The following is a 12,830-nucleotide window of genomic DNA, read 5'->3' as shown; positions in this document are numbered from 1 at the left end:
ATACAATATATGACGTTATTATTTCATAGTCACATTTTTTCCCAATTCTTATTAAATTTATGTCAAGCATGATGCATAAAAAATGTTAACTATAAATTTTAATTATATAAATTTATAATTTTTTAAATACAAATGGTATTTGCTTTCTCATTTCCGTTTACTTTTTTAATCCACTTTCTAACATACAATAAAAGCAATAATCGCCAGACAACATTGGTAAAACTTTTGGAAAGCAGTTATGTGAGTGTTTGAGTCTAATATAAAAGATCATTTTATTTATTAAAAAAACATCTAACACCTAGTTTGATATTCTAAGTCACAAAATCCTAAATATTGGGTATCCACTCTTACCGTTGTCCAATATCTAAATTCTTAACCCAGTATTTCTCAAAGTGTGCGTCGCGGTGATCTGGAGCCTGGAGATATTCATTTGTGTGCCTATTTACGCTTCGAAGTGGTTCTTTTATAAGTGAAAAATATCTACAAAAAACTATTCTGGGGAGTCACAGAGATGAGTCATAAATTGGGCAAGGGAGCCGCTGGTGACAAAGGTTTGAGAACTACTCCTTAGCCGTTAGTCTTATCAGAAACTTTCAATCGCAAAAAGGTTTTAAATGTTTTCGGACATCATTCTGGAAGTTGAAAAAACCATTTATTAAAAAGTTATAAAATTTGATTTTCTTATACGATCCCCGGCTGATATAAATTCAACAATAATTAAATTTGAAAGATCCTTTTAGCTGAGAATAACGGGGGGGGGGGGTTGTTATACATTAAACTAGTTCGGAGAAAAGTAATGTTTACCATCTTAATATAACATTTGAATAATGACATCTCAAGAAAATCCTGTTGATATCATGCCGAGGTGAACTCGGATAGAAAAGGAAAAGTCTCATGGTCTTCGCCGGGAGTCGAACGCAAGCCCTTTTGCAAACGGAGCAAGCATACTACCATCTACACCAATGGATGCACGACTCTTTCTTTCTTATTTCACGCACTGTGGCGTGAGGCGTTGAGGTAGAGGCATTAGAAGCCTCTCTTAATTTCAGCAAATGACCCCAGTTGTGACGGTAGAGAGAGTTATAGATGGCTTTGTTCTCAACCCAAAATATATATAGGGGAAATTATCTTTAACAAATATTTAAATTAAATATTCAATAATTAAATGTTCTTTTGGAGTTCACCTCGGCATACTATCCAGAAAATATCTGTTTCCTCTATATATTGGTCTGAGAAAAAAAGACGTCTATCACTTTATATACACAAAATTTAACACCTATAGATACAAGCATTCAAAACGTGTTTTTATATTACTTTTATTTATTTTTAAGTTTTTGAATCTAAATTTTTATTCAGTGATTACATGGTGCAACAGTTTGGGTTTATTGAAAATTGGAGCATTTATATTGAAACAACCGGAGCAACTGTGGCCACTGTTGATCATACTACAATGGTACATACTGGAATGAAAATCGAGTATCATTTGAATTATCTTTAACAAATGGAGGAGGCTTATTAAGGACGGTAAAAAACACTGTTAATTGTTCTAATGACAGGTGTTACTTTAAAAAGAGAACAGCTTTAGAATTGTTTTTCAGAATTAAATTTATGAATTTGATGCATATTTTTAAGACACCGCGTACAGTATATCGAATATGTACTAAATGGATCAGAAATGCAGAAATTTTTGTTATGATAATTTAATGCAACACTGAGAAAATATTTGATATGAACTGAGAAAACATTAAGAGAAAAATATGAGACTACTTGAGAACACAATTGAATGGCACTGTATTTTGTTTTTAAATTATTTTGAATTTTTGCTGATGACATCATAATCGAAAATTCGTGATTTATGTTTACTTAGTGGTTTTTTTTTTGTAGTATTTATCACATCTCCAATCAGCTTCAATAAGACAGTTTATGTAACAAACGCTGAGATAAGAAAAAAAAAAAGTTGAATTTACGGAATACTCAGGTAACATTTTATTGTTATCATCAACGCGACTATTACAAGATTGCTACGTAATTTTTCGATCGAAGCTTCTTCGTTTTCAGTAGCTAAATAACGTACATTTGGTAATTCCTTTTACTTAGTGCAAAAAAAGCAGAAAAAAAATCGTGTGACCCATGTGAACATAAGTGGAGTGACGGTTCTCTATTCTACTGAAAAAAATGAAACGTTGATGAGACGGCTTTCGCAAGTGTCATTATTTTCTGAAAGGCTTAAGGGAAAAAAATGCCTCAAAAAATAATAATCGGAGATACAATGTTCTATGATTGGAAATGGCCGTGTAATGAAGGAATGCTTTCTGTCGTTAAGTGGGGAAGCTAGAACCAAATAAGAATAGATATGAAAGGAATCTCATCTTAATAACCACCGTATAGTAAAAATACTCAGTTCGATTCATCATCAGTGGCAATCGTGAGACTTCTAGACAATCCAGGCCATGTGTATTACATACATTGATTAGCCGTATTTATACTGGTGCAAAATCTGACGTCTACAAACCCACCCATGTCTACCGTAATAGACAAAATGCAAGAGCAAATATGAAATGTATTAATGGAAGAGAAATTGACTCTTTGGAAGGAATATTGCGGCTTTAGACGTACAATATTTGTATAAATAAATAAATAAATAAATATATATATATATTATCATTTATTTTTGACAATTTTCGTGCTAACGTGTGAGTACTTTGAATTATTAGAATTAATGCGTGATAATTGAATATACTCTCTAAGTTATCAGGATGTTCCAATACGGATATGGGAGGGATTTTCTCTCGATTTACAAAGTACAGGGAGGGAGCATTTCTCGCCCCCAGAAACCAGAAACGCTTGCTAAAGACGGAAACGATTGATCTAATGTATATTGGTATAAATGAGCTGGCATCATCATGTCCTCCCCCACCCCAACAATCATCATCCTGCACCCCCATACTTTCAAGTCTATCTCCGCATATGGCTCATACTTGTAATAAAAATGAAAAATTTGCATTTTCAAATCAAATGCTTCCTGTGAAAAACGAAACAAGGTGGAAGACCTTTAAATTTAAAAATGGCCATACACACCTAAATATTAAATTACTGCTACATAACTCCTACATAAGAAATTGGCGAAAAGTAATTGCAGTTAAAGAGCCCCCCCCCCTCCCCGTTTTTGTGTTTTCACTGGGTCAAAATATTAGAATAATTAACGTAACAGCCCTCGGCTCGAAAATTCGAGATTTGAGCAAAAATGTGCTTGTAGACGTTCAAATCGGTTTCTAGCACGAAAGGTATAGATAAATAACAGGTAAATATCAAATAAATAAACAGGCCTCTATCATAGAAAGTTTGTTTTTCTGTTGGAACGTATATCTTTCTCGTAAAATTGTTCGAGACTGATGAGAAGGGAACGATAAAAGTTTTCAACTGATAAAGCACTGCCATTGATACGCACATTAATGTCCACGTATTTCGGTCGTAATGAGAAACAGCCTCATTCGAATAATCGAGAAAAAGTTTGCAATCTGCTCTAGTCATTATAGACTGCTAGCCACCGTTCGGTCTTCAACTGTTTGTTATCAATATCCACTGCAATTATTTTAATGCATTTACGTACACATCTAAACTCAGGAAGTGAAATTTCTATTGTAAACAGCACAAAAGAAAGAAAAACATCGTTAACAGCAAAAAAAGTTACACATTTCTATGATTGGTTCTTCATTCTTATCAGACGATTTTTTGTGCTCTTTCTTTCAATTTTTATACACACAGCTTATCAACACTTACATTTATCCCAGAAAAATAAGCAATGGAACAATTCATTTGCGTCACTGTTTCGTTAGTGCAGTTTTTGTTTAGAAATATTTCCAACCTATTTTTTGTCTTTTACAAAAGGATTTTCAGAAATCAAGATGTAAGATAAGAAGAAAAAATTTACTTCGGTGTACATGTATGGTTTAAAGAGATAAACTTTCCCAATTTCAATACTAAAGATTATTGAGACTCGATTATTTCAATAGTCTGTGTGAAGTATTTTCATTTCTATTTTTGCTTCGCATTACTTGATGTTCTAATATTAATACACCACATTCTGTTTAATTTGTATTATTTGGGAAACGATGACAGTCTTTATATATTAATCCGGTTTACTGATTTAGATTGTAAAAACTCGTTCATGCAAGTTTAATTTCGAAAAAAATAGAAGTCAAAAACGAATATGATTGTCTGTACTTGACTGATCTTAAGTACTTAACCCTTTCACTACTAACGGAATTTTAAAGTACCACTAATTTTTCAACCCCTATAGCATCCCTAACATACGTTGTTGGGTGTTGGTATTTTGAAGTATAAAGACTGTATAACTATTCGCAATTACCAGATGACAGCACAAGAGTGGGGCAACTATTTTTTTACAACTTATAATTTGTTAATTAAATCGTTTAAAAAGAAATACGAAAAACATGTTGGGGTGAATCGAGAAGCTATCCATACTTAGAATAAGATAACCATAAATATTTTTTTATGGGCATTATATGTATAATATTTTATCATGCACCGTAATTTCATACAACTATGGTCCAAACGCCCGTGCTTACTGAAACATCGATAATCGAAATGCTAACAACATCTGATGGACTATTTAATTACTAAAGCGAAGAACATATATTTGAAGATGTGGTTAGGACGCCCTCTCCGATACTTTCCCGCGAATCAGCTGTTAGTTGGGGGTTATGTTTTTCACGTTATCTTGTCAGCTGCAAACTTTCTCAGCTACAAGTTACTACAACAAGCTGTTCTGCGCTATTGATGTTCACAGGTAATTTAGTACTTACATACGTTTAATAAACATTTTTACTGTTGTGGCTTCAGCGATTTCGGCTCAGTGATGATTGCTCTATATAACCTTTGAACTCCCCCTCTCTTAGAGGGATTGAATTTTGGCTTCAACGGTGAATTCAACGACTGATTTCTCCACACGACCCCCCATTGGATCCCTCCATGACCCCCTTAGCGGTTGAATTTCGAAAAATCCCTTGTTCATCTTCTAGCAAAGAGGATAAAGATGGATATATGATATAGTTGTAGTACATTCTCTCAACTACGGTTCGTAAGCAATTTATAACACAAACTTATTGGACTTTATAACACAACTATGGTCCAAAATTTAATTAAAAAAAAATCCGTATTTGAGCTACATAAAAAATAAAAAAAAGTGTTTAACATCAATGCTTGATCTTTCTACAGGAAATATCAGCAAAAAAATTTTTTTGAATAGCTTATGAGGATTAATCTAGAAAATGGTGTTATTTTGGACCATAGTTGTGTGAAATTACGATACATATAGTTTCTAGTTTTTAATTGCATTTTTAATTGAGTTGCTGTATTTTAGAAATATATGACAGCCATATTTGTTATGGACATCTTTTTCTCAGCCACCTCGTTGGACATTTTGCCTGTTGTTGCCTTGCATTTGTAGAATAAAATTCAGCTGGATGTTTCACTTCTGTAAAAGTGTTTACTGCATTAAGTTATTCTGTTTTGTGTTTTTTACAATGTTTTACTGCATTACACAAAAATGTAATGCAGTAAAACATTGCTTTAACAAAATGTTCCATAACAAATGTATGAAAGAAATTATGGCTTTCTTTGCGGTAAAATAAATTAATATTCATTATTACTTATTATTCAATATATCTGAATTAGTCTTTTTTTTATTGTAAGCGTATAGTTCCGACGAAACTCGGACGAAAGTACCAGGTTAATTAATTTTTTGTATACTAAATAATTTTTGAAAAAAAAAACTCGATTGTTCGGTTGATCAATCGACCGATCAATTGAATTTTAATCGAATATTTTTTGTGATCATATAATATTAAGATGGTATAAAAGTATATTTTATTGATATCATTCATCTATTCTGTACATGTAAACAAATATAGGAATAGGTTATCAAATTAAGGCTGTCTGCTTCAATCAATTTAAAATGTTGAACATAATTGCTAAAACCTGTAATTTCTTATCATTCACTGATTTCGAAACTACATACTTTCGATTATACTGTTGCTTGCTTGCCTAGAAACTACTCTCGAATGGTATTTGTGAGGGGAGAGCCGATGCTTCCAAGAATACGGAAAATTTACTGTTCATAATGGAAACAATAAATTTTGGTTTTGTCTTCTAAAATTCCCATCAAACTCAATTTGAAACTGAAATCATCAAGTTCCGTTGAATCCAAATTCATGAAAATATTGATTCAAATATTTTAAATATGGGCACTTATCCAAAATGGTCAGTATAAAACATGATTTATGACACCTAATCGGTTGTAAAAAAAATTAAGTTAATTCACAAACTTTTAATAATAATTTTCATCGAATTGATCGAGTCGATTAACTCAACTAAAAATTTTTAGCGATTAACAATTGATCGATTAACCGACCCGATTAATCGATTAATCTTGCCAGCCCTAGTAATAACATCTAACATGCATATGAATGCGCAAGAATATCTCCCGTTTCTTCGTTTGGTTGTTCATATGTGATCTTTATCCTTTCAAGACAGACAAAATTAGCATGTCCAAAAATCTGAATTTTTATATATTTTCACATAAATGAAGGTATTTTAATGCTATTCCAAGAATTGATAATTTTATTATTATTCTAACCTTTCTGGGTATATTTATTTAATCGCAGAAAGAACTGACAACTTAGCTGTAACGGTATGAATATTGGTTCAATACGATAGAAGATTGTGTCTTACGTGCTCATTACTCGTATGTTTTCAAGATAATTGACTCTGAAGCTTATTTAAATAAAATAAATATGCTAACATATGGATCTCTGCAAGGAGTTATTTTCTTTCTGTTTCAAAAATCATTCGGCATAACAAACCGCTTCAAGTTAGGAAAATGTCTCATCCAAAGCTTTTTTCGTAAGAAATTTTTCTTTATGCTTCATGTGAGTTCAAAATTACTCTAGAAATAACGAAACATCTCTCACAGAATAATTTTAGACTTCTAATTAGTGGAATCTCTGTTATATACTGTTCTTTTATTCTCATGCGTTCTGATTCTTTTTCTTTATTACTTGCAGGGTGTAGAAGGTTAACCAACGACGTTGAATTTCTTTATGAAAGATAAAAGGTTGGAAAGAAAATTCTCATTTCACAGCTTTTGTTTTCCTACCGGCGCGGTAGTATTTTGTTTTTACAACGTACGATCCGGTCTAATTTGGTCAAGAAACTCAAGTCTCTAGCGAGAAGAAAGTAGCCATTCTTTAAAGTGCACTTTACAGCGAGAGCTCATTCGTCATTCAGGTCTTGGCTCTTCCGTCTAAATTTGTGGTTGGAGACCCCCCTCGTGAAACAGTAAGCAATTTTTATTCCCCACTGTGCTTATACGTACCAACAAACAAAAAACTTTTCTATCGTTTTTGATGGTTGTACTACTCCTGGAGAAACGCAGCAGCATGCTACTTCCGTTTTATAGTGCTGTACTCTCCAATTAAATACAGCGATAACTCGGCTGACGAAGATAATTCGTCCCGGAATCACGATCGTTAACCGAAATCTTCGTATGCCGAAATGCGATTTTTCATAGTTTCTCTGGAAAATCGTTTAATTCGCTCCAGAAACGGCTCAAAATTTGAAGATAAGTTACATAAAACATTGAAAAGCACTGTGAAAAAAGCAAATACACTAGAACTTAGTTAATTCGAATTTTGGATAATTCGAACTTTTATGATCTCCTTTTGCGCTTTCTATCTAATTTGATATTAGAATTTCTTGTTTAATTCGGACTTTTCAGAAATATGTCGAAAAAAACTTCGTTAGCTGAAAAATTCTTAAGCTGAGGCGTTCGTTAACCGAGGTATAACTGTATCTGTTATCTGTTTGTATACAATTATACCTTATGCATCAGTTTCATATTGGTTTGTCAAAAAAAAAATTCTAATCCGAGTTTTTTAATTTACTGAACACATTATACTAGATTAGTACAGAACAGAGCAGAACGGACCGAGCAAAACCAGGCTCTGTCGCTTACATGATGTAAACTCATTGCTCCGGAGGGTGTGGTCGTGCAGGAGACTATTCTGAGTTACAAGGGGGGGAGGAGAAATTGGGATCCCTAGCGTGGGACCTAAAGGATCCCTAGTCATGTATGGGCATTCATATGAAACTTATAAAAGCATATCCAAGGCTAGGCATGTACGAAAATAAGTGCGTCCGGTTCCAATTCGGACATTGGCCGAGCATTTTGACCAAAGTTCGATTTTCAGAAATGATTCGGACTTTAACCGGCCAATTCAAAAAGTGGCTGGCTAGAGTTCGATGTGCTGATGTGTAAGACGGTCCAGTAAGTGCCGCATTGTGACTGCGATGTGATGATATGACGGGTTGCCGTAGCTAACGTGAACATAATTATCACCAGGGCCCAGATGTTGATAAAATTTGAATTTTTTTTTAATTTTGTGCATTTTTATCTCTTTTTCATTTTAAGGGCATTTTTTTCAAGTTTCGGAGCATCTTTTGGCATTTTTAGGATATTTTCCACTTTTCTAAAATTATTCTCAGAGTATAAAAGGCGAAAGAAATTAAATATGTGTGTGTGTGATGATTACATTCAGTAATATTATCGACTGTTATCATTTATAAAACGCTGCAATCAGACCACTTTAAACAATTAAACTACGACTTCATTCTGTGATGCGAAGTATACATTCCAAAAAAATATCTTCGTCCAAATGTGGAAACCAGACAGGAGAGAGCATGTGTACAATTTGGCTGCAGTCACCGAGTGAAAAATACAACAACAGATTGCATTAGTATAAATGAACTTCAAAAGTCTTTCGCCGAAGATAAGAAGTCAGTCAAGCTGTTCATCCGCAAAAGAAAGCAAAGGAAAAGAAGTGTTGGATTCATTAATGCACCGAAAGGAGATTAAAACATTGCCCATTACTTGGAAAGGGTTCTCACCTCACGGTAGGTGTCTGTTGAGCAGCAACATCTTTTTTTTCCTAGAGATATATTAGAGCACAACAGACGATAAATTCCAATTTTTCTCAGGCTCGTGTACTGAACGAGGATTACTGAATTTTGAATAATGCCCAAATGCAAACCATCTAAATTTTGTCATTTGCAAAAGCGACTTAAAGAATTTGGGGAGGATGTTTTTTCTACTGATGGGATCATTTTGTTTTACAAAGTGTGTGAAAGTAAAGTTGCAACTGAAAAGAAATTTACTGCCGCACAGCACATTGGGAGGAATAAGCATAGAAAGGGAATTGGAGCAATCAAAAAAAGTCTCAACCATCTCAACTCCTCTTTGAACAGTGTAGGCAGTCTACACCATCCTCGTCAAAGAAAATACCCTTCTTCAAGGAAATGTGCGACATGTTAATATCAGTTAACATACCTTTTGAAAAGTTGAACAATTCAAAGTTTAGGGACTTCTTTGAGAAGTATACCGGGCATTGCATACCCGATGAATCAACGCTGTGAAAAAATTACGTGAGCGATTGTTTTATTGAAATAATGGACAAGGTAAGATCTACCATAGCAGACAAAAACTTTTCGTTTCATTAGATGAAACAACTGATGCTGAAGCTCACCCTGCTGCTAATGTCATCATAGGTATTCCAGAGCCGGATCATCCAAGAAAAAGTTTTTTTTTAATTTTGAGATTCTAGAGGAAAGTCAATCATTCCACTATCTGTCAACTTTTTGACAAAAGAATGAATGTTTTGCGGCCAAATGGTGTGGAGCACAATAATACCAGAAGCTCCTGTCAAAAGCTATACACGAAACTTACCTTGCTCATGGAATTCATAGGACTTGTGAAGAAATTCGCTCATGCTACTCGAACGTTGAGCATCTTGTTTCTAATGTGAAAAAGGTTTTTGTGAAATCTCATTATTGCATAGAAGCTTATAAAGCCAAAGCTCCTAGATTAGCTGTGCCTCCAATACATGTGATTAAGCGATGGGGAACATGGCTAAATTTTTGTATATCCTACAGTAAACATTTTCAAATAGTGAAATCCATAAATGAATTCCATCTGGAAGATGCTGCGTGTATTAAAATTCACAAACTTTGGAAGGGAATATTGAAGGACAGCTGGCGTACATAAGATCAAACTTCAGTATTTTGGTTTCCACTATCCAGTCCTTACAGAAGGAAGACATAGAACTTATTGATGTGCTCCGCTGCATAAATAATGTCAGTGAATCTGACTTTATCATTTCAGCTACTACCGTCTTAGGAGTTCCAAAGGCGTTGCACACCTTTGCTACAAAAGATTGGCCTGTTGTAGGGAAAAAAACGAAAGAGAGAAAAAAATGATTTTGTTTTTCTTGAAGATTTTTCCTTAGACTTTTGAACATAACTGGTTTTCAAGAACTTTGTATTGTTATTCTGATGAATTTTTTGTCATTTTAAGAAATTATTTTCGCGTTTTCGGGAAATTTTTTAGGCCTTGCCTGTTGTGGCGTTTCATTTGTATTGTATTATATTGTATTAACAACATATGATTATCACGAAAAATACGCCAACTTGGCGACTTCGCAAACTGGCTGGCCAAAGCCCAAAATTCATGGCTTTGGTAGCAACATCTATACAAGTACGAGACAGATCAGTATTGAAATTCAATAGTTGCAGCGTCTGTAAATAATGTATAACGCTAGTGGTAGAAAAACTTTATGTGCCTAGGGGTGCATGTATAATTTTTGTTGAGGGCAGCGAGCAATATTTCCCAAATTTAGTCGTAAAAACAGTTACTTTAATAACTGAACATTGTTATATTGTTACTATCACAACTTAAAAGTCGTTCCCGAGTGCAAAGGCACCCGGCAGCACCGGGGTTGGGGACCACTTGCGCAATAGCAATGAATCAAGTTTTTCATCTCTTTTGTGTGTTTTCGTTTTAGGTGATGATAAAAGCAACCGAAAATTTATCACTCCATATGATTTAGAACTTTTCTCTTTTAATATTGTTTGACGTAAAGTCTGCTTGAGTTAACTTTCTCAGTGTACTATTTATTTTCCTTTTAAGCATTTATGGTGCTTATTTTAAGTTCTCCGAACTGCATTGACCACGTAAAATTTGTTTAAATAAGTAAAAAATAGAGCAAAATGTAATTTTTGACGTTAAACTCGACCGTCTTTTCTTTCTTTTAGGAATTCTCATCAACTTTACATAAACATTAAATTTAATATTTAAAAAAAATCTGGAATTAAAAACAAATTTTCCCATTTAAGATTACGATTAGTCGCTGTGTTTATTTTTAGCTAGCCACGTGCATGTTTCTAAAGACGTCCGATTTAGTTTTCTTTTATAAGCTTTGCTAAATACCTTTTCAGCTTAAGTCAACTACCTGCCTTCGGGGTACTTTTTTTTTAAAAAAGGTCATTTTGGATAAAACCAATGTGGTTTATCTTTTGATATGGTATGAAATTAAGAAAATAAATTTTATTCCGTGAATTAATTGGCAAAAATTTTTTTATTGATAATTTTATATGTAAAATTAGCATACTTTCAGTACTTCTGCTAGACATTGTACAGTAAAACTACTGCTTATATCAACATGCTCTTCACACAGATTATTGCTATGATATTGTTCTGCTCAATGAACTGAAAATTTTAGAATACAGTGAAAACTTCTTGAGATATGTGATTGTTTACATGAAAAAATACACATTTTTCATAAAAAACGCTTGATATCCTCAATTTAAAATCATGTAAATCAAAAAGTTTCAAACATATCACTTAGTTCATTGCATAGCCAGAAACGTTCGAAATGTAGGGGGAAAGTTTCATAAAGATATTTTGAAAAAGCTTGAGAAATCAAGTTCTTCATGAAGGGTAAAAGCAAAAAAAAAAAAAAAAACAAAAAAAAAAACGCAAATCTTTAGAAAACACAAAGATTTCATTTTCAAACTAAGAGCATTATATTAGTTTTACTTATTCGATATAACTTTACTTCTAGATATTATAAAGCAATAAGCCTATTAGTTGCATTTTTATTTGCTTGCTTATTGGTTGTATTTTTCAAGTTTTATGAAAGGACATCTATCAAACTTTTAGTGTAATCAAGGCCTAAAAAATACTCTCATTTTCTGGTATAAAATTTTGATTCTTCCAGATAATAGACTCCCGAAGATTTCTTACAATGCCCTTTTGAAACGCACCCCACTACATAAAGGCCACAACTGGGATTTTGATATGTTGAAATCGCTCTGTGCAGCTGGTCTCTCATTTGTTTGAGATTTGTAAGTCGGCGCTCAGGAAATATTTTCTTATGATTATTTTATTTGTTTGAAGTTTCCGAATCTTTAATATTGATGTTCTGTTTTTTTTATGAGTTGTTTATTAATGATTTGTTATTTATTACTTGTACATTTTATCTTTTTATGTCATCTTGCATGCGTCTGTCCCAATACGCGAATAAAGTATTATTATTATAATTAGTCACTGAGTTTATTTTTAGCAAGCCAAAACGTGCGTGCATATTTCTAAAGACGTCCGATCTAGTTTTCTTTCATAAGCTTTGCTAAGTATCTTTTCAGCTTAAATGAGTCAAGAAATCGAACACGAAGCATTTATGTTGGGTGTATGGGAATGGTCTCAAAAGAGAAAGAGCGAGCAAGTAAATGGCTGCTACATCCGCAGAGTTCCAAGTCTCTCGAAGGAATTTCAAGTTCCGTTAGATTAGGGCCGAGGTCTTAGAAAACGGAAGGAGCTGTTGGACGTGAGTTGTGTTCTGAGGTGACAGGGATCGGCCCAGTAATTAACGCTCTTCGAATCGGCGCACATCTGAAGAAAATTCTCTTCAAATCATATC

The sequence above is a fragment of the Pholcus phalangioides genome, unplaced genomic scaffold (genome assembly GCF_987345545.1).
Source record: "Pholcus phalangioides strain wild (caught in Gottingen) unplaced genomic scaffold, Ppha-v1.0 ptg000011l_1, whole genome shotgun sequence".
NCBI classification, from domain to species: Eukaryota; Metazoa; Arthropoda; class Arachnida; order Araneae; family Pholcidae; genus Pholcus; species Pholcus phalangioides.
Note: the sequence above shows the minus strand (reverse complement) of the source record.